This window comes from Dermacentor variabilis, chromosome 4 (assembly GCF_050947875.1).
Source record: "Dermacentor variabilis isolate Ectoservices chromosome 4, ASM5094787v1, whole genome shotgun sequence".
In the NCBI taxonomy this organism is placed as follows: Eukaryota; Metazoa; Arthropoda; class Arachnida; order Ixodida; family Ixodidae; genus Dermacentor; species Dermacentor variabilis.
Window position 1 is genome coordinate 163554481 of NC_134571.1, and position 22951 is coordinate 163577431.

Below are 22951 nucleotides of genomic sequence, written 5' to 3' on the forward strand. Positions count from 1 at the left end.
GAATGGGCTGGGGCGCGTTAGGCAGGCATTCTCAGATCATGAACAGCAGGTTGCCATTATCCCTTAAGAGAAAAGTTTATAACAGCTGTGTCTTACCAGTACTCACGTACGGGGCAGAAACCTGGAGGCTTACGAAAAGGGTTCTACTTAAATTGAGGACGACGCAACGAGCTATGGAAAGAAGAATGATAGGTGCAACGTTAAGGGATTAGAAAAGAGCTGATTGGGTGAGGGAACAAACGCGAGTTAAGGATATCGTAGTCGAAATCAAGAAAAATCAATGAGCATGGGCAGGACACGTAATGAGGAGGGAAGATAACCGATGATCATTAAGAGTTACGGAATGGATTCCAAGGGAGGGGAAGCGTAGCAGAGGGCGGCAGAAAATTAGGTGGGCGGATGAGATTACGAAGTTTGCAGGGAAAACATGGCCACAATTTGTACATGACCGGGGTAGTTGGAGAAGTATGGGAGAGGCCTTTGCCTGCAGTGGGCGCAACCAGGCTGATGATGATGATGATGAACCTAGGCGCTTGGTAAAATTTAACTTTACCTGTGCGTTCGTTCCTTTGATGCAGTTACTGACCACCATGCGTTTTGCTGACTGTCCACAATGAAGGCCCCCTCCGGCCGTCTGTCTCTTTTTCCGAAGGATGGCACCTTTTCGGAGGGGAGGGGGCGATTATAATGAATACAAAAGCAGTGCGCTGTAGCCACATTGTTATTTCCACTGGTAGCAGAGCTGACGCTGCTGCTGCTGTGGCCAGTCACGCTCCTTATATATATATATATATATATATATATATATATATATATATATATCGATGGCATTTTCTACGCGCTCAATGCATGTAAAACTAGGACAGAAAGAGCATCGCGGTTATATCCACTTTACTTGCCCGATAGTTTGATTCGGTGGGCTGACCTTCAGACGCAGATATTCTATGTCAGCTCCAAACACGTTTTATGACACTGGAAAAATAAAGGCAATGACATAACAACAACCTTAGGGACAAGCCAACTGACCGCTACCAAGACCTTCATTTTAAAAGTAGCCATCCACGCCACTGCAAGACAAGTACTCCTATCTGGTACTGACATGTTCGCCCATACCGCCGCGTCTACTGTCACTGGAGAGGTTTTGAAAGTCACTCAAAGGCACTGGGAAGCATAATGGTGGTGAAGGACTACCGGAGCGTATTAACGCGACAGCGACAAGGGCGCCGTGTCGCAAAAAATCTGCCGCGGCGTCCCACGTCTGGCGTCAACCATGCAAACCCCACCATGCGTACCCAACCAAGCACACCCTTCGTGTAGCGCAAAAGAAGTTCCAGAACTAACTGAATTTCTCAACCTAAAATACGTCAGAAAAATCACATAGTAGTACTTACGCACAACACAAAGACATGATAACGTCGGAATGTAATTTGAATATAGGAGAACAACTAATTATGCTACTCAAAAACTCAAACATAATTCCATTTCCATCGTTTCTACCAATCATGAACGGGCCACCGCATCCGAGATTTGCGCGCACCAGCGCGCGCTAACCTCAGCGGACGCGGCGAGGCACGCCCGGTACCTTGTAACACCTACAAATGGCACTCGCCTCCGCCGCAACGACTTTTCAGTACGAGATGAAGGTTGGTACTAGGGGGAACCCACGGGTTCTTTGTCCAGAGTCCGAGCGATCTTACGCGTTGGAAGAAACGTGATTTTAGTCAGTACGCGTAGCGAACGGTGCAGCTTTCCTCTGTAGGATGTGTGTAGGAGGAGGATAAGCTAGCTAAGCGGGTTAATTGTAAAGCCAAAAAAAGAACTGAAGATTGAAGAGAAACAGAGGAAAGAAGTAGAAGAGAATCTAGCCAACTCAGAAATGAAGTTCAGGGCCACCACTTCTCAAAATAATGGCGTACGCGTCAGTGAGAGCACCGCGAACGGGGCTGGCGACAGAACGAGAGCAGTTAAGGGAGCCGACACAACCATGCCAGAAACACACTGGTATAATCGTCAGTGGTAGTCACGAACGGGCTACCAATGAGATGCCGGCCAGGGGAATAAGACAACAAAGGAAACAGAGGTATTAGACTGGAGTCCAAGACATCGCGGCCTCAGGGACAGCTTTTGTTGACGAAGAGAAGGAGAAGCGTCGAGTTGCCATTGATGGCGATTCAAACTTGCGTAAACTAAGATGCCTGAAACACTGGAACACATAGTGTGCGATTGCCCAGCATACATGCTGGAGCGAAGGACAGTGGAAAGCCTTCTAACCAGCGTTCGCAGGCAACCACTGTCGGTGGAAGTTATCCTCGGCCCATGGCCTGACACTGCAACTTCAGTGCGTGCAACTGAAGTGTTGTTCAAGTTTCTGCAGGACACCAAGCTTGGCGACCGGCTCTAGCAAGACAACTGTCTCTTATACATAAGCACTGACTGCTTCTCTTATCATCATCATCCATCCCAGCACTTCCACTCCACTTCTTTCGTCCCCATTGCAGAGCATACTAGAGCGCACTAGCTCAGGTCGACCTCTCTTTCTTTCCTGTCAATAAATTTAATTCCATTCTATTCTGCGTTAAGTAGAACCAGCAAAAGAACTGTTGGATTGGAACGAGAAAATCACGTAAATGGCGGAACAAGGAAAAAAAAACAAGCTGTAGAAGAGTGTAAGCCGGCATCTAGCGATCATCGGGGAGTTAGAGTTGGGATTACACAAAGAGGAGGTGCTCCTTAGACGAAACAAATACCGGGAAAAAAACAGCGTGGCGATTGAGCTCGCACAAGGAAAAATTAAAGGCGCAAGTGAACGTTTGGTGCGTAATATTCGCACAAGAAACAATATGCCCCAAAATGATTCTGCAAAAATATAAGAGCCCTCGGAGCTCCAACTAAAATATTGCACACGGCTATAAGGGAGGAAGACGGTAATATCTAAGATGGAGCCGATGCACTGCGGTACATCACAGACGTCATTACGAATTACTTCGTAAAGAAAGAAAGCGTAGTTCGGACTCAAACAGATCCAGCAAACACACAGACACCTGATAGAACAAAAGATAACATAAAAAGCTTTTATTGGAAAGAAAAGCAGGCAGATCTCACGCCCTGTGAAAGTCGATGTTATGCGAAGCACTGTGCGGGGAGCCTGCCAAGTGAATGAAATGACCATGACAGCACGAAACCGTAGGCGCCTGTTTGATGCCACGTCTGACACGCATATCATCATGTTAATGTCATGACCTATCGTTCATGTTCGCCATGCGCTATTTTCATACTATGCTAATTTTGGGACATACCAACACCTAGGCGGTTGTTTCATGACCGACATGACAAACATATGACATTCATGCCATGACTTATCATTTCTGTTGGTCATACACTCTTGTCATACTATGCAAATTTTTGCACATACCAAGTTAACGAAACAAGCATGAGAGCGCCAAGATGTAGGTGGCTGTTTCATGACCTACATGACACACCTTTCATGATACCTATGTCATCACGTGTCATTTGTGTACATCTTACACTATTGTCATACTATGCCACTTTTGGTGCATACCACATTAACAAAACGACCATGAGAGAACTAAGACGTATGCATCTGTTTCATGATCTAAATGACACATATGTCATGATATCCGTGTCATGACCGAACTTATATGTTCGTCATGCACTCTTGCCACATTATGCCGATTTTGGTACATACCAAGTTGACGAAACAACCATGAGAGCACCAAACCCTAGGCGGCGAGATAGATATATATTTTCAAAGTGCCAAATGTTCGTGAAGTAATGGTTCGTATTTAAAACCAGAAGGAAATGTCGCTAATAACAGGGCAGCAGGAGACCAGGAAATGCCAATACGGCTAATCAGAAGGCTCGGTCCAAGGAACAAGGCACTGCTTACTAATGCAATAGAGCAAATGATTAAAACGAAGAAATTCCCTTTTGATGACATGAAAGCAAGATGAACAACTTCTACAAAGGGAAAATTGACAAGGATAAGACAAGCTCGTACAGGCCAGTTACAGTAAGGTCGGTGATATATAGAATGGCAATGAGAGCCATATAACGGGAACTGTCGACGTGGATGGGGATAAGTTATGTACTAGAACAGCAGAATGGGTTCAGGCTAGTCTAATGCTTAGAGGATAACATGTTTGAACTAACTCAGTGCCTAGAGATTTCAGTAGCTTGGAATTGACCTTGATCCATACCATTTCTAGACATTAAAGAAGCCTGAAACCGTAGACAGGGAATCGTTATGTGATACTCTTAAGCACGAAGGTATAGACGATTTCGTGGAGCTGCTGAGGGTGACATTTAGAGACAACCGAGTAAAAGCTGTATGGTAAGGTGAAAGTTGTATGGTAGGGATGAGAAATCACCACTGACTGAAGCAAGGATGTCCTCCGTCTTCATTTTTGTTGACGCTTTATGTTACAGGCTTGGAAAGACGACTGGAATAAAGCGAATTAGGCGTTGATGTATCATACACGATTAATGGATGAATTGTGCGCAACATAAGCTCCCTGGAAGGATGTACGCGGGCGACATAGCGCTACTAGCAGACAACAAAAGAGATTTACAGGCACATGCGAATGTCTGTGGCAACGCAGCGAGAAATATAGACCTCAAGTTTAGCACAGAGAAATCGGGAATTATAATCTTTAATTAATACGACTAATTACGTGGTTGGAATTCAATACCAAATCATACCCATAGTCAAGCAATGTTTATACCTTGGCTTATACATAAACGAAGGAAAGGCTTACTCAAGCACGCTATAAGAGAATCTGAAAATAAACGTTGAGCAGAATGCTGCAATATTGAAGGACAGAGCATTGTGGGGCCACAATAAGTATAAGGTCATGCATAGAATCTGGAAAGGAGTAATGGTGCCAGTGCTAACGCTGGCAAATGTCATTCTTTGCTTAAAATTGGATGCCTTGTCTGGGTTTGAAGTTAACGAAAGATCGGTAGGCTGGTTGGCTTTGCGAGCCCACGGTAAAACCACAAATGAGACTGTGCAGGGTGAGATGGGCCGGAACTCCTTTAAAGACAATGAAGCACAATGCAAAGATGGTTTTTAAGAAAGGCTCAGGAACTTTGATGAAAATAAATAGGCAGCTAAATTTCACAGGTATCTGTACTTGGAAAGCATGGACACAGAATGAAGGAAGAAGTCAAGAAAGTTCGCAACCAAGAACAAGGTAATTAAAATTGTAAATAGACAACCAGGAGTCATCAGAAAGAAAGTGAGAGAAAGAAAGACGGTTAATTGGATGCAAAGAATGGAAAAAAGGACCATGGGGATTTACAAGAAAGAAAGAAAAAGTAGAAGGGAAAATCTTTACGATAACACAAGGGACAGTGCCTGGCTATTTGAGGCTCGGGTCGGTTGCCTAAGGACCAAAACATGCAGGAGCAAATCTTCGGAATAGGTGAGGCATGTGTATACAGCAGCGAAATCCGGAGACCACTAAGCACATCATCATGGAATGCGAAGAAATTCACCCAATAAGAACCGTTGGTAACATACAGCTTCAAGAAACACTTGTGTTTAGAGTGGATGGAAGTGTCTACCGGTGAGCTGTCCATATAGGCAAGAGATGTTTAGAATAGAGGACGAAAATAGCAGGGAAGAGATTGATACGACCAGATCTCTTAAAGTCATGGTTAGCGGTACAGAGCAGATTTGTGACTATTTTCACTGGACTATTTCAATGTGCATGTCAATAAATCATCATTATCCTGGCCCACGCAAGACGCCGTGTTTCTATTTCTATAGAAAGCTAAGCTTCGCGCATAGCATTTCCCGCCAGCGTTTCCCAGTAGACAGTGCGGTTAAATAAGCTAAACATGCGGGAAGCGTGAGAAGCAGTCGGGGAATTTTGAATGCTGTCGCATTCCAGCCTTAAAGGCGGAACTTAAGCTTCCTATTATAAACAAATCGCTAGCGTTAGAGAGCATTTAAGTTTTCTCGGGTTTATGCCACGACATTCCAAGAAACCTGATCAACTTATTCCTCGGCTACTCACCTAAAAACTTTATTATTGTTTAGCTGAGTAAACTTTGTGTTCACATTTCACAGAGCGACCCCGAGTTGTCTATCACCGAGCAGGAACCTAAGAAATATCCCCGTCAGAACTCAGACAACCAGGGTTAAAATTATGGAATCAAATTGCAAACAGTTGGGCGGAGAGAGAGAGAGAGAATGGAGAAAGGATATGCAGGAAGATTAGCCAGATTGAGCCCAGTTTGCCACCTTATACGCAGAAAGGGGGATGGTAGAGAGAGAGAGAGAGAGAGAGACGTGAGTCTATATCACACTTTTGCGCACACTAAGCTACCTGCAGCATGTCTACAGTCGGCACTCAAGTTGATCGCCTTCAGGTACTGAAGAAGCGCTCGAATGGCACTCTGGGCTAGTGAACTGTGCGCCCAGACTCTGAAGACCTTCACTTCTGTAAATGCCTATCGTCCAGTCTATTCAAGGCACACTGGAGAGTCTGACGTTGGTTAATGAAGCAATAACAGTGGCAGAGAAGATGACTGATGCTCTATTCACGCTTGAACTTAGCGCACATTGGTGGGTCCGCCCTTTGAATACGATAGTTGTAGGAGTTGGGCAATGTTACTCCTATCCACAGCTGACACAGCAATGTTGTATCCCGTCGCAAAAGGATTGCTGGTAATTTGTGTGTCACTGAGGGGCCTAGGATGTATAATCAATAGTTAGAGCTCTGCGATGTATGTCAGTAACTCCACGTGATGGTACGAGCGAAGTCGCGAAGCTCTCTTGCTGCGTCTAGTCTGGATAAAGGTATCAGGAGTGTCGGTCGGCAAGTCAGGCAGCATCATCGGCGGGGTCGTTACCAACGATGCCAGTGTGTCCTGACAGCCACTGGAAGATTGTATCCTGACCTCGTTCAGAAGCGGAAAAGTAAATTTCGTAGATTTGGAATACCAGCTGTTCGTAATTACCACATGGTAAAGCTCGCACGCTTTGGAGGGCTGCTTGGAGGAAGCTGCCCGCCTAACTTTCCGAGACCGAATCGTCCGTGTAAGCATGGATTCGGTTGACGTACGAGCAATGCAAAAGTTCCAATGTGACGTGTTTGAGAGCCGCGCTGCTAGCCTTCTTCACAATTCCTGGAAGAGAAAGGTACACAGAGTGCCACAGAGGGGATGGCGTTCAAATTTCGGACAACTATCTCAATGACAAAGAGTGCTGGTTAGCCGCAACTGATCTAGAAAACACGGCTTAAGCGTGTTCTCCGAACAAGCGAGTGAGGTCAGGGACTTTTGATATATGCCGAACATGCGCCCGGGTTGCGTCAACAGCTATATACGTCGTTGGTAGGAGGTCTCTTGGGGTGCCAATTGTTCCTATTCTTGAAGCATATTGAGCTAGGCCCAGACCTGTTCGGAGGGCTTGGCCTTGAATGCTTTGCAGGACATGGATGTTAATTTTGTTAGCTTTGGACTTCTCTGGTGTGCTATATCGCAAGTATCCTAGGAAGAGCGTCCTCTATCATTGAAGCATAGATGACACGGATGCGCCCCGCGTTTTGCCGGCAAGATGCCTTACTATATGGGTGATGCACAGTTTGTAGGCATATGACTTCAACGGGAATTGCTAAGGATATTTCCTCGTTTCACCTAAAACTATGGAACCTAGATGTGATCATCGTAATGCACTCCATTCACATGTCTGTGGCCAACAATACGTAGGCCAGACTGGGAACGCGTTCAGACGCCGTCTGAACACCAAGAGTACTCACGCACGCGTGCTACCAAATCTTAATTTACAAAACATTTCAGTCTGCCACAGCGCTTATTTCACAAAATACTTGTCCGAGTCACCGTTCTCCAGTCAGGCTTTCGCTGTCGACGTGAACAGGAACATAATGTAATGAAATTATGGGGTTTCGCGTCCTAGAACCAGAGTAGCATAATGAACCGTCTCCTACCGGAGCCTCTCGAATAATTTTTAGCACCTGGGTTTTATAACGTGTGCGTAAATCTATACACGGGCGTTTATGCACTTCGCCCCGATCAAAATGCAGCCGCAATGACTGGGGTTTGATTCCGCGACATCGTGCTTAGCAGCGCAACACCATAGCCACTAAGAAACCACGGCGGGTTCGTGAAGAAGAACAAAGAGAGTTATATGTTATTTACGGCTTTCGAACACTTATATAAGGTATAAATAAACACATAATAAACATATCTTTTCTTCGTGCTTAAGTTACAATAACTTAAGAAAATATCAGTCACTTTAACATAGGTACACTAAAGAGGATGAAGGCGAATGCCGGCCCGCTCACGAGACATTCATTTACTGTCTTGACATTTTCATTCTAATGCTTTATATCCTTCTACTTCTTTTCTCCCAGAAAAGGCAGCGGGATCGAGTGCCCTTATTAACTATACGGTAAATAACTGTGCGTTGATTTACGTCATCTTAATTAACCGCAAGTATAGTGGCTTCCACTTCCGACCTTCACGATGTAAATTGGAATCCAACTTCTAGATAAGGTCAGTTTGCCTATATCTACATGTTGTGTCGGGGATTCGAATGGCTTAAAGGGCAGCTGAAGAGTTTTCCAGAAATATTAGTGAAGAGCAGCACGTAATGGCTTACAACCCTCCGAATTCTAATATCGCACCGAAATTGAGCGAAAGAAAGCGCAAAGAGATTTTATTTCGACGAAAAATGCAGCAGCAGACTCGGTCAGCTCGCGCGCTTCGTTTCCGCCTGTGATTGGTCAGGCGCCTCATGACGTGAACATTGGTGTTCGTCCAGACCACCCGCTGCCGCCACACATGAAGCACGATGTAAGCTGGTTTGGCGCTGTGATTTGGTGAGACGATAATGGTAAATTTTGACAGCTTGCGTTTGTCTAAGGAGTTCGGCGTTGCTTCCTGCATGTATACGTAGCCGGCCTCTCCATGAAGCAAAAGATGCTGGTAGCAAGCACTACTTTCGACGCGAACGAAAGCGAAGTGTTAGCATCTCTTCGTGTTAGAAATGTTTTTTCGGTAAGTATGTTTGTTGCAAAGCTGTATTCAGCGATCCAGTGAGTTCGTTTCCGGGCAAACAACTGTACTGTTATGTTCCTGCATGCCTCCTCGTGGAACGTAAGGAGGTATGCGATCGTCGGCATTAGTGCACTGCCCCAAAGCTGTCGGCAATCTATACAGACGGTTTACATGCAGGAAAAGTTTTCCGGCTCTTGTAGCACGTGCAGTGGCCTTCATTAGCGCGCCATCTGCACGGTACCCGTAGCCGGAGCTGTAGAGGCGGCGAATTCCATCGACTACGTGAGACAGCGGCTTTCTCTCTGTGCGCGAAGAGGAGCGCCGCGTCCTGGCGTGCGGCCTCGACTCGTCGGGGCTCCCGGCGAGACTATAGGAAATTTCTGCAATAACGGATGGCCTAATGGCCATCCCAGCACCTCTGGCTTCCTGATCCGCCACTACTTCGCTTTTCCTGGCCACTTCCTCTAAGGTCTACCTCCGGCCTACTTCGCCGGTCGAACCCACTGGGCCCTCCTGGCCGGGCTGCTCTTCTGCTGCTAGGACGACCCTCTACCTTTCTCCCTCCAACCTTCTCTCTATTTTAATCCCATCCCCGCCACCCTGCTGGCGCTCAGCCGTGCTCCCGCAAGGGTTGCAGAAGATAGTGCTAGCCTTTCTTCCTTCCTTCCTCACAAGAGCCACTTCTCTCTTTCAAACACATGAAAACTTTACATTTGCACTGCATTATGGTTGCTGCATGTTGACTGTTTCCCAACACGGAGGTTTACCACCAAACCTACGTCAAGGGTGGGAGATGAACATGTACGTTCCGTTCAGCGTGCTAACACGAAGGAGCTAGTAATAAATCAAATGAGTTTGAACGAGTTCGTGTATTCATAAGGTCTTCCAAGACCAGTTACCATCTGTCCGCCCGCACCCGTCCCGCCTCTATGCGTTCGTTGCCCCTACCTTTCCGCGCTGCGTTTAGCAAGCCTTCTAGCAGAAAGCCGTACTCTCACTCATTCACGCCTTATTAATAAACTCTGGTAGTAATCGTCGTTACGGAAGTGGTTAGAGCAGAGCACTGGTTGTTCTTGAGTGCTTGAAATTCTTTCGATTCACAGCAGCCGCCCACTCAGCTGCGAGCTTCTTGCCTCACACGGAGTAATGGAACATCGTCGCGGCCGTTGGTGTTCATGCAACCGTAGGCTGAAAAGAACGCCGGCATGATCGGCCCACCACTTAAATTGATGCTGCGCACGTCAACTACCATTCTACATACACACAAAGAAAGGAATGCAGGCTCGAGTGAGGCAGAATATGATGGTACGCACGCAAAAACAAGCGCGGTCAGGCACGGTCCCGGAGACTTCGAAGGAGCGGAACACCAGTGCTGACGTCACTACGCTGCCATTTCCGGTATCCACTCGCATCGTCAGCGTCAGCAGCAGCGCGTGGCGCTCGACTGGGGGCGGAGCGACAGCGCAATTTTAACCGACGATTACGTCGCTCCTAAGTGAAAAATCCCACCCAAAATTTACGTGCATGGTTTAGAAGGTTACCGCATACGTATATGAGCTTCTTATTAAATTCTACACTCTACTGGTTCCCTTTAATCAACTTCGCTTTAATTATCACCAAAGAGCCCAGGTTTAACTCCTATTGAAGATCCGGGGTTGGATTCTAGACTTTTACGAAGTCAATTCGAATCCAACTTGAGGATGTCGTCGGTTCTCCCATATCTCCAAGTGGGTTCGACTCCCGCCAAAGATCAACTATGTGACTCCAACCAGTGGCGGTGGGTTCAAGTGTCTTCATTAACTCTATCTTACTTGACCTTGGCTTAATTCACTTAGCCTTAATTAACACCCAAGGTAGTTGGTTCGACTATCGACCTTCCCGATGGTATATGGAATCCACCATGGAGATATCGCCCGTTCGCCCATATCTCCAAGATGTTTCGACACCCGCCAAAACTCGAAGGTTTGAATTCCACCAAAGGTCCTGGGCTCGAGTGCCTTAGTAAACTCCATAATAAATGTGCCTCAATAAACACCACAGGTCGTGGGCTCGATTCGATTCCGCCGTGGTTGCTGAGTGGCTATGGTGTTAGGTTGCTGAGCACGAGGTCGCAGGATCGAATCTCCGCCCCGGCGGCCGCATTTCGATGGCGGCGAAATGCGAAAACACCGGTGTACTTAAATTTAGGTGCACGTTAAAGAACCCCAGGTGGTCGAAATTTCCGGAGTCCCCCATTACGGTGTGCCTCATAATCAGAAAGTGGTTTTGGCACGTAAAACCCCATAATTTAATTTTTACTTTCGCCTTAATTAAGACCAAAGGTCATGGGACCGAGTGCCCTAATTACCTCTGCCTTAACGAGCTGTTAATGAAATTCGCGTTGTCGTAACTGACACCAAAGCTCGTGGGTTGAACTCCTACTAAAGGTTGAAGGTTCGACCTTAAATTTTGATCCCATAACGCCGGAAGACAACGCAGGACATCTGATTTTTCGTCCCATGAACCGTCTAGCATTTCGCCTTAAGGGGAAGCTTTAGCTCGGGCCCAAGTACGATGCCGTCTGTGGAAACACATGTCACACGCCAAAATATATTTTGAGGTAGCCTATGGCTTTATTTTAATGAAATATGCGGCATTCTAGTGCCAAAGTTGAATTCTAGTGACTGGTTCATGGGAAATTTCGATTCAGGACCTGAATTCGTTCAATGAAATATACAAAAATTGGTAGTTCTGTCAATTTTGCTTCAAAGTTTGCTAGAGTATTGCAAAAGTTATGCTCAGAAAGTGCTAGTGTATTTCAGAGTGATGCATAATATGTCAATTTAGTCGACTTTAGATGGAGCATTCGGTGCCCTTTACAGATTTATGTTCTCGTTTTTATTGCAGAGTTACAGCGTTATAACCTTTAATGCGTCTTTCACCAAAATTTCCGTTTTTTTTACAATCTTTACTGAAAACTGATGACTTGAATGAAAAATTCGCAATCATCAGTCACTAGATTCCAACTTCCTTTTAAATGCAGCAAATCTCATGAACTTCAATGCAGTGGTTGCCGAGAAAAAGTATTTTTCGATTCCTGTGTATGTACATAGGAGCCCCCAAGCTGAAGCTTCCTTTTAACTAAGTCATCGCATATGCAAATAGAATGCTTGACTGATGTTGAAAAAAGAATGCCCGTTACTCAAAGGGGGAATCGCACCGACTGGGCCTCGCTGCAATGTTCCACGTCAGATGACGTTGTATTACAGCGCGGCTATAAGGCGCCCGTTCTTGTGGCGAGCGTCGGCGTGATCGAGCCAATGAGCGCAGCGTAGAATGAAAGCTAACGCGGAGCGCAGCGGCAGATGAGAGCAAATATCACAGGAGGACGGTGCGGCGGAACCATGAGGCAGAAAGCGGAGGAGGAGCGGTGGAGAGACGGCCGGCGCATGCCTAGAGTTGCTGGCGGCCTAAACATCAGCAGCCGTGTGGGCGATCTCATTTGCACTTGCGAGGGGGGAAGCAGGGTGCACTGAGGCGGGGAGGGCTACGCTCCGTGTGGAAGCCGTAAAGTTTAATAATTTTTAGGCAACCACATATTGGTCGGCGTTCTGTTTTTTTTCCTATTAGGGCTTCGCTCCTCCATGGCATCAGCTGCTGAGGTCAGTACGCGGTACCAGTGTTTCATCGGGATCATTGCTAACTGCAAGAGGCGTTGGCAAGCGCCTACGAGTAAGGCTCGATATGACGCTCTCTGTCGCCGCTGGCACTGGTGACAAGACCTCCCAGCGATGAAGGGCCGCTCTCGTCGTTGGTGGAACAAAAGCCCGAGAAGAAAAGCGCAGTGCCGCTGAACGCGGGCTCTGCTTCAACGATGGCTACGATTTAGCGCCAGAGTAGCGCGCGTCACCTTTACGGAAACGAAGCGCTGCAGTTTCGGAGATCGGCTGCCGTGAATTGCAACCACGCGTCCCCCATGGGCTGCCTCTGCGGACCCCCAATGAGCGAGGCAGAGGCGCCACACTTTGCTCAGATTGTAACGTGCCGCACGAGGCACATTGCTTGCACCAGGCAATATATCGCGAAATGAAAACTCGAATATAGAGCTGCACTCAAATTTTGCAATTGGGAGCATCGTAATCGTCGGTGAATTTTTTTTTCATTTTTATTTCGCCATTATTCGCATATACTTTTTTCTTTTTCTTGCTACGCTGTATATTTATCTATATTTTTTCACTGTCAGATCCTAGGGCCCTCCGGAGCTTACGCCTTGCCTCTTTCTTCTTCCTCTCCTGTTTCACGCATTCTTCTCATATTGCAACATCTATCTTTGATTAAAGACCCGCGTTGGTTGCTTGTGGCTATGGACTTGGGCTGCTAAGCACGAGGTCAAGCGATCGAACCCCGGCCACGGAGGCCGCATTCCAATGGGGGTGAAATGCGAAAACACACGTGTAATTAGATTTAGGCACACGTCCAAAACCCCAGGTGGTACAAATTTCCGGGGACTTTCACTACGACGTGCCTCATCATCAAATCGTGGTTTTGCCATGTAATACCCCAAAATTCATTCTTCTTTGATCAGAACGCCACAAACTGGCTTGCTCGTCTACCATGTAGTTGACAAGTACAGCATTTTTTAACCCTTCACTTCCTGTCCCCATGACTCCTTTGGGGAAAATGTCAACGAACCGAACATTGCCAATGACGAGGGACGAGACTCCGCGGGTGATCGATGATTGCACATGGAACCAATGAGTAAACTCGTTAGACCCCTGCTTTCACTCATGACTACTTTTATTGCAATAGCAATTATATGGACAGTTCAGGAACATTGTCGCCGCCGTCTTTTAAAGTCCTAGTGCGATAACATCGCTGCCTCGCGCTGTAAGCTGTATGTGCGAGTGCCAGCGTGCGAGGGCCAACCGATGACGGCGGCTTAACAACGAGCGCGCAAGGGAGGAAAGCAGGGCGGTATCGCGGCATCTATATCCGTCGTGTGTAAGCCTCCACGGAGGAGGGAGCGAGGGAGGTTCTACTGTTGCGGCGGCTGTGTATGGCACGGCCGCACTGGCCCTATTTTGAAAGCGATCTGCGTATGAGACAGAGTGCGCCTAGTGCTGGTAGCTTCCTGTGAGCTGTGTTTCGCCTCGTAGTTCGAGTTGAATCAAGAGTCAGCAGGAAAATCGATTTGCTCGCTGCTGCTGCCGCGCTTGCTCACCCCAGTGTTTTGACAGTGAATGTCAGCGGTCATCGAGTAAGATGTGTGCATGATTGCTTGTGGGTGCGTCACGCCATGTTTGGCAATTTAGTTAGTAAGCGAATGTTTGCAAGTGTTCCTCTTACAATTATGGGGTTTTACGTGCCGGAAGCACGATCTGATGATAAGGTGCGTTGAAGTGGGGGACTCCGGAAATTTGGAGTGCCTGGAGTTCTTTAACGTTTAACTGAATTAAGTAGGCGGATGTTTTGGCATTGTGGCCGGGATTCGATCTCTCGACCCCGTGCTTAGCATCCCAGCTCTATTCGCAAGTTGATACGGCCGGTAGAACGTCTATCCTTACTTCGTATACCTGCCTACTAATTTCCAATCCCAATCATTGTTTCGCCCCTTGGGCGAAGTGGCAACCCTTTAGAGCGCAGCTCTTAGGTGTCCGTTCCTTCGCGGAGCGTCGGCGCAACGTAGCGTACGACCACGAGATGAAAGGACGAAGGCGGAGCGCAGGGGAGGATGAAAGAGCCGAGGAAGGAAAGAGGAGGAGTAGGGTGCAGCGGCACCAGGAGGTGGAAAACGGAGGAGCAGGGCATGGTGAAAGCGTTAGAATAAAAGCGCAGTGTGTTGACAATGACTACAAGATGGCGCCAAAGTAGCGCGCGTCATTTGGGAGTTCCGTCTGCAGCCGCTGCTGTTAATCGCACCCACGCGTTACCCACGCCCTACCCCTCCGTACCTCCAGGTGAGTGAGGCACCCGCCAACATGTCACTATGTTTGCAACATTCCGTGCGGCACACATTGTATGCGCCACCCAATATACCACGAAATTAAAACACTTATAGAGCTGCACTCAAATTTCGCATTAGGGAGTATTGTAACCATCGACGAATTTCTTTTTCTTTCCACTGCCCATACAAAAATGCTTCCTTACTTTCTTTAGAACTTTTATCAACATCCTATCAACTTTAGTAACATCCTATTGACTTTTACTTTTTAGTAATGTTTGTCAAAAGAAAGTTGGTTACTTCTTTTCTAACTTCAGTATGTAAAAAGAAAGTTACTAGAAAGTTAAGACACACTATTTTAACTTTTTAGAAACACGATTCAATAGGAAGTCAATAAAAATAATTATGTTCTTAAAGTAGATAACCCAAGTTACAAAACATGCATGAATATTATTCAATAAGGTTATAATTATTCAGTGAACATGGCTGGTGCAAGACAGTCTTGTTTCATGGACAGGTGTAAATTTCCACAATTTTCAATCAACTTTCTAGTAACACTGGTTACTAGAAAGTTGTTAAAAATGATTTAGTGAAAAATGAACATATAACAGCATCTCAACTATAAATGAATATGCAAATACTGGCTGCTTTAAAAAAAATGTTTTTTTGCACAGTAACTGTTTTCCTAATTTTTAATCAACTTCCTAGTAACAGATGATAGTAGAAAGTTCATAGAAAAAAATTGCTTCTAATACCGGACGCTAAGAGGAAATATGGTCTCACCAATTCAAGATGAGGGCACGTATTCTCGAAAACACGACAGCTAGTGCCATGGGAAGCGTGTATATGAGCGGTGATCATGAATTTGTGCTCAGTAGGTGTCAAAGAAGCCCGTAGGCCATGCACCATATCACTAGACGGAGCTGCACGGACGGCGCGCTGATCGTCTCGTGTTCGCCAACTAAAGCGGCAGACACACGGTCCGATTCGGTGTCCGACCCGGCGTCCGACGCGCCGAAACTGCAGCCCGAATCGAGGTGTTTAGCCGTGCCGAAGCGCCGGATCGGACGTCCGGCGTGCGACTAACCGGGCAGATTTTCATCGTCCGACGTGTCCGACAACTGCACCGTCGTCTGGCCGCAGCCAATGGCAGCGCGGCTGGCATGTGACGTTCTCTGACGTTCCCTCCACGAAGGCGGTGCTGGCTGGCCGGTTTCTCGCAGTTATTCTTTTTCCTTGCCTGCTGCAGTTTGTTTCTGACATGAAATAGTTACCAGTTCAGTAAAATTATCTCGAACGTGCGCCTGTTATGCAAACCAGCGCCTTGTACACTAGCACTAAGCTACTGGTGAGATCGGGAGCCGCGACGCGAGGGCATTTCGCGAGCAGACATCACACACCGACCGTCTGAGCGAGGCCGCTCGCTTCGCTTGCACGTTTGCCCTTCGCAACGACTGCGTCGAGTAAACCAATTGTATTTAATTAGGGCCGACCTAAATGTACAGTGTTAATTGTTTTGGCAAAAATAAGCACTCTTCGACGAGCTCGGGCTGGATCGCAAGCGCCGTCGGCTGCAACGTCCGCCTAGCTATGCCTACCGGCCCTATCGCTGGCTTTAGCGGAGCCGTCAGTGGACAACGCGCCGTTGTGAAGTGTTCTGTCGCTCACATGGGCATAATTTTATCGACAGCGTTCGCGTACAGCGAAGCAGTGTTGTGCAGAGTTGTTTCTATTGCGTTTCTCGACGTGGATATGAACTCAAGCTGGGAAGCTGGAAGTGGGCGGAGCTTACGCGCCGCTCATGCCGTAGCATGCAGCGCCGCACGTCGGATCGGACACCGAATCGTACCGCGTGTGTCTGTATAGCTCGCTCAAGGTACGGCTGAAGTCCCCGTATGTTCTTTATAAATAAGGAAGCCTACCTAGGCACTGTAAACCCAACGATTGGGGCCTAAATGCCTCTCCGCCTTCCACTACGGCTTCCTTTGAGTGACAAAGTCTGATCTCGAAGGCCGTGCTTTTGCAACCTGCTTACACCTGAAGCAATTGCGAATCTTGAAGGCAACATCCGCTTAGTTTTTATTATATATACATTTCCTTAAACTTCGTATCACAAAGTACAAAGTACACACTTTTGGACCAAAGAAATCTATTAAAGGACTCTATCAAATGTTATTAGGAAAAAACACGCAATTTCTTCATTAAAGATACATCTTTCTAAAAAACCGCAGAGTGGCGCTACTGCAGTATCTGTTTGGTCGACACACCACGTTGGTTGTAGTTAATGCTCCTTGCTGTGAGGTGGTATTTGAGTTATATTTTAGAAGTGCCTAAACAAAACGTGCTCCTTGTCGTGTGCAGTAACCATCCCAAACCCTCCGGACTCGTGTAACGCCATTAGTTCGCCGTGTGTTTCGAGCGATCCACCAGTGTCGTCAGTGAGTGCCCTAGTACAGCGCCCGTCCGACCTGCCTTTGTTCTGCCGAGCTGCCTGCCCGCGCTCTCGTGAAAAGTCTGGTACTGGGGCTTCGAATTGTAGTGTTTGCAAGACTGTTGAAGGTTGTGCTTTTGTGGAGCTGGAGTTCATCGGAAGTTCTACAGTGCTTGCGCCAGAGAAACGTCGGTGCCTCTGTACCTGTTAGACGAAGGAGCGTTTGCCAAGTCTTGAAAGGTAAGCAAGTTTGGCGCTTGCGCGCATTCTTGAAGCTTATGATTTACGTAATGAGCGTTGTGTAACTAGCTAGAGCAAAGCGCTTTCCTATCGTATGTTAGCCATGTTGCTGTGCACATTTAGCAATCAATTTCACGAAAGCTTCCTCTGATGTTACAGCGTACTTGCATTCTGCTACCCGCCTTGATTGCTATGCCTGAATGGGCACACAATTATGAAAACACATTGAAAGTTGGTGTTCGTTCGGTAGTTTCCTGGCAAGAAGTTATTCGCTATATAGGCATTCCCGCAAGTACAGTACATGTGTAATGTATGCATCCATGTATCATGGGCTTCGCGCGTTGACACACGATTGCTATGTTTGACGCTTAAGCAGATAGAAGCTTGTATGAAGATTTTTGTATGTATATAGTTCGGTATCGAGGTCCGCGTCGCGATAACCTGTGTGTATTGTTTATGTTCTTGAGTGCCTTCGCGTATTTGTCTTCTATGTTACAGAGCGGATATAGGCCGATATTACAATAACGAGGTGCATTTTTAATCTAGACATTTCAATCAGACGCCGGCCTTTAAGAAAGACAGACCAACCAAATCTTAATAACGAGATGTCAGCTCTTGCAATCTTAGGTTACGGCAGTGCGTAATAATTTAAAGACTGCGATTTTGTAGCGATACTTACCCCCCGATTCTATATCACTCTTCACGCCCACCGCTAACGGCCGGCAGCTGCAGTACGTAGCACGGGCCGGGGCGTCGGTCAGCCCACTAACGAATAGCGAAAAGGAATACCATCGCTACAAAATCGCGGTCTTTAAATTATTACGCAAATCTTGTGCACAATGAGATGTTATAAACACACCTTGCATGTACATGAAAAAAAGGTTTACAACAGAGATGACATATATGCATGGGCACATATATGTGTCAATAAAATACTCGAGCGTCTTTCTGCCTACAGAAAAAGAAGTTATGTCTCCTCCAGGGCATGGCTGCTTGTACTAATGAACCTCTGAGGGGAGGTTTTCTCTAATCCCTATTTTTGATATCTAAATGCTTATGTGGCATGTACAAACTGCTTGCATCAATTTCTCATTGGGATGAGCTGTCTAAAATTTAATTTTCAGTAATAATTGCACTAATTAACTCCTTTCACCTGTCTTCTAATGACTAAAGTTCTATGCTTCTACCTTGACAAACCTTTTGTGAAATTAGTTTGATGAGGCCCAATATACAGGGCTTTCTAAATTGAAGGTATCAGTACCTATTAAAGACTATGCTAATTATGAAAATGCTGCTTGTGTATGTGGTTTATTCACTCTGCCAGACAAAATCTTTACACCCAAGTGCAGTCAGTAAATTGAAAACTGCATGTCTGCAAGGGGAAGTCGGAATTGTATTTGAAGACAATTGCATCTTGTTTGATAGTTCTCGAGCACTTGTGCGTCACTAATCGAGCACAGATTGGCCCAATACTCGATGAGGCTTGAAGCTTTCAATGTCTGCTAATCACTAAAACAGCACCAGATCTCACTCTGTGTCAAGGGGTGGCACACATTTACTTCGTTCTAGGCAGATGCATGTCTTTCTTTCGCATTGAAGTTTCCAATACTTTCTAGTCTTACGTAAAAGTACACAGCTCATTACAATGCATGTATGGTATGGCTTTGTTCTTCAAACCGAATCAACGAGAAGCAGCGACTTCCGTTTTTGCAAACCTTACCCTACTTCCTAACCATTCCTTCATCAAACGTGTATAAAATGAATCTGTGGTTGTTGTATTCTTTCACAGGTAGACATCGGTGACGGTGTATACGTTGAAAAGGGCATGCTGAAGAGGCTGTGCCTGGATGCTAACAACTCAGGCTTTCACTTCGCGGAGGGCCTCCTTAAAGCTCTTTTTTCAATAGAAGACGTTGAAGGGAGGTCCTTCTTTGGGCGGCTGTCAGATGCCTTCCACAGAAGGATCCGTTGGATTCCAAGAAGGTCAACACCATAGTAGGTATGTGTGTCACAAAGAAGCATCTTAATATTCTTTGTGCAGTTTTCAACAAAACTCCTTTCATGGCAATTTCAGTGCTATCTTAGGGTATACTTTTTTCTTTCCTGCTAAAATAGCTATTAACCTGATTATAATAGCATATTATAATGCAAGCTTTGCCACCATAACTAAAAATTGTCATTACTGTTGGCATGTGTATTTTTGTGATAGAGGCACTGGTCATATGAATGCACTGATAATATATTATCCTGTCTTGTGGAAAGTTAACATGTTTAGTAACAAACTCGCTTTGACAATGTCTGCCTGCACAGCAAAGGCATTTTCTAATCTTGCTGTAGAACGTCCGTAATGCCTGTTCAACTGCTTACATGTTGCTTGTATCATTTCGTGGTTTTTAAGTGCAACACAAAAGTCAACTCTTTTATGTACCTGTGCCCAAGCAAAGCTGCAGCACAGTTATGACTGGCACCTTGCCTTTCCTAAGATAATTCACACATGAAACTTCCATGTACTGGTCACAATACCAATATCGAAGTTCATTAAACTGAAGTTGATTTACAGCTTTTGTTTGTAGATGACAATTGGTATGATAGAGTTTATGTGTCGTGCATCTGTTGGTGTTACGCACATCCATCACGCTCCCAGCTTTAATGCAGTAATTCAGTCATTTCATGCATTTTTAGGACTTTGCACAAAACAGGTGGAGATGTTTAGAGCTCACAGGGTTGAAAGCTTGTCTCTTGTGCACTTCCTTCTAAGAAACAGATGCATGGTGTGTTGCAAGGTCACTGGAGCAAAACTAATATATTGCCTTTTTTCTTCTCTTTTCTAGACTACACAACGCAACATTTCAGCCTACTTCCAGGGCAGCTGGAGAACTCGTCCTCCTTACTAGCCTGGGGATATTAAATGGATGTGTCCAAGCACAAATGGAAACCTGTCTTCTTCTGTTGCATGCCACACCTAGCCACTTGGCAATCACTATTCGCCGCAGACAGATAGTTGACAGGATGTTACTAGCAAGTCGTTAGGATATATAAAGGTAGTTAATAAATAGTCGCTGCATAGTTTTTAGGAAGCAAACAAAAATTTTATTCAGAGATAATGAAAGCTTATTTTTGCAATATCTAATTGCAAAAGTAATTACCTCTGAATAAATTTTTTATGTACTTCCTAAAAACTGTGAAGCGACTATTTATTAACCACCTTTATACATCCTAACGACTTCCTAGTAACATCCTGTCAACTATCTGTGGCGAATAGTCGACAGGATGTTACTAGCAACTTGTTAGGATGTATAAAGGTGGTCAATAAATAGTCGCTTCACAGTTGACACTTTCTAACGACATAAGATAATAAGCAGTCGGTAAGAATTCTATCGACATTTTATATCTATACTTTCAATTCAATATCGGTGGCCAATAGTCGGTAGGAGGTTACTAGGAAGTTGTTACGGTGTCTAAAGACGGTTTATAGAATGTCGATAGGTTCTAGCAACATTTGTCTAAAGACGGTTTATACAATGTTACTAAAATTTTTTGTAAGGGTGTACTCTATTCTGCTGTAGGAAGAATCCGTATCATGAAAGTTTGCAGTAGTCCTTGAAGAATCTCCGTGCACCACCCAAGGTGTTGGGCAAATAAAGTGAAAAAAAGAACCGCGAAGTTCACTATATGTATACATATATGCATATAAGATGAAAAATAAAAGGCAGTGTTTGGGTGACCATGTTTGCCTACGCGAATAACCTCCTGCTCGCATGACAGAAGTCGACAGGATTAAGAGCTGGCACCAACTTCATCGGCCTCACATCATCCTGCAGGTATTCTGCACCACGCCGTGAATCCCAATCGCGGAGATCCTCCACCTACACCTACAAGGGTCATGACCCCGTCATTGGAAAGCCTTTGACATATTCAAGTACACATGATCAGTAGACGATGGGCCCATGGAAGAATGGTTTCGTCTCTTCATGTTTCACGCATCTGCTACATCAGGGTCGGAACGCGATATCATCACCAACTTCAATGAATACTTGACCGGTCAGGCATTTCCCTCCTACTTCCCGCACATCTTTGAAAACAACGAATCGTGGGGAGAAATTAAGGAACAGACGATCAGTCCATATAAATTATACGCTGCAGAGCCCATTATTAACAAACAGCTTTAGACAACTGGATGGCTGCATCTACTCACAGTCTCGCTTAGCAATCCTCATCAGTACGAACCAAAGCCCCGTATGACTAGATGGTCGTCAACATTCCCATTTATTGATCTATTTGATTTATTGAAACGACGCAAAAACGCATGCCTTTCATAATGAAGACGACAGAAAAACGACCTTAACCATCTGCACTGTTTTCTTGTACGCGCAGCCCACCACCGGGTTTCTCTTCACGCGACACTTGCACGGCTGTCAAATGACGCCGCATCTCAAGCACAGCTATTACTTATTATGATATTGTTGCAGGAAGAAAGCAGGCCCACGAGTGTGAAATAATGTATATTTACAATAGGCGTATATCGCGATCAGGCAACTGCCAGACTTCGTCTTCCTTTTCTACAATTTGACTTCTTCGTTTCCTTCACCGTAACATCACCCTCCCGGCGGAGTAGCTCCATCCCGGTGCAAGTTATAGAGCCTCACTTAATGGGGGGACGAAGGGCGTGAGCCTGGCGACGTGAACAAAATCGCTGATGACGTTGGGAGGCACTGATGGCTGTCCGACTGGGGCGATTTCGTATGTCACGTCGGACACTTGGCGTAAGATCTGGTACGGACCAGAATTACGGGAAAGTAGTTTTTCCGAGAAGCCGACGCGACCTGAAGGCGTCCAGAGACGGACAAGGGAACCAGGTGAAAAATGGTAGTCTCGGAGCTGAAGGTCGTAGCGTCGCTTTTGAGAAGCTTGCGAGACTGTGAGGCAATGACGGGCGACATTTCGGGCCTGGGCGGCTAAGTCAATAGCATAGCGTGCTGGGTGATTGTGCTGCGGAAGGTAGCAACGTGTAACAGGGCCAGGTGCGATCGCGGCCATACAAAAGGTAAAATGGCGAAAATCCGGCAGTGTCATGACGGAACGAGTTGCATGCGAAAGTGATGTATGGTAAAGCGACGTCCCAGTCACGGTGATCGTCGGAAACGTATATGGCCAGCATTTCCGTTAGCGTGCGGTTGAGTCCCTCGGTGAGGCCGTTCGTTTGAGGGTGGTACGCGGTAGCAATCTGGTGTTCTGTAGAACAGGAGCGGAGCAGATCATCGACGACCTTCAATAGAAAGTAGCGGCCGTGATCCGTCAGCAACTGACGAGGG

General features: G+C 46.0%; 1 protein-coding gene and 1 long non-coding RNA gene across 2 annotated transcripts in view; both read left to right on the plus strand.

Moving 5' to 3' along the window:
• LOC142578034 (uncharacterized) overlaps window positions 1–22951 on the plus strand; it is a 99710-nt gene that overhangs the window by 64396 nt on the left and 12363 nt on the right. The gene's annotated exons all lie outside the window — the stretch shown is intronic.
• Window positions 17258–20550, plus strand: LOC142578033 (uncharacterized). The gene is made up of 3 exons (XR_012827141.1): window positions 17258–17639; window positions 19429–19638; window positions 20471–20550. It is a non-coding gene; the product is annotated as an uncharacterized LOC142578033 (long non-coding RNA).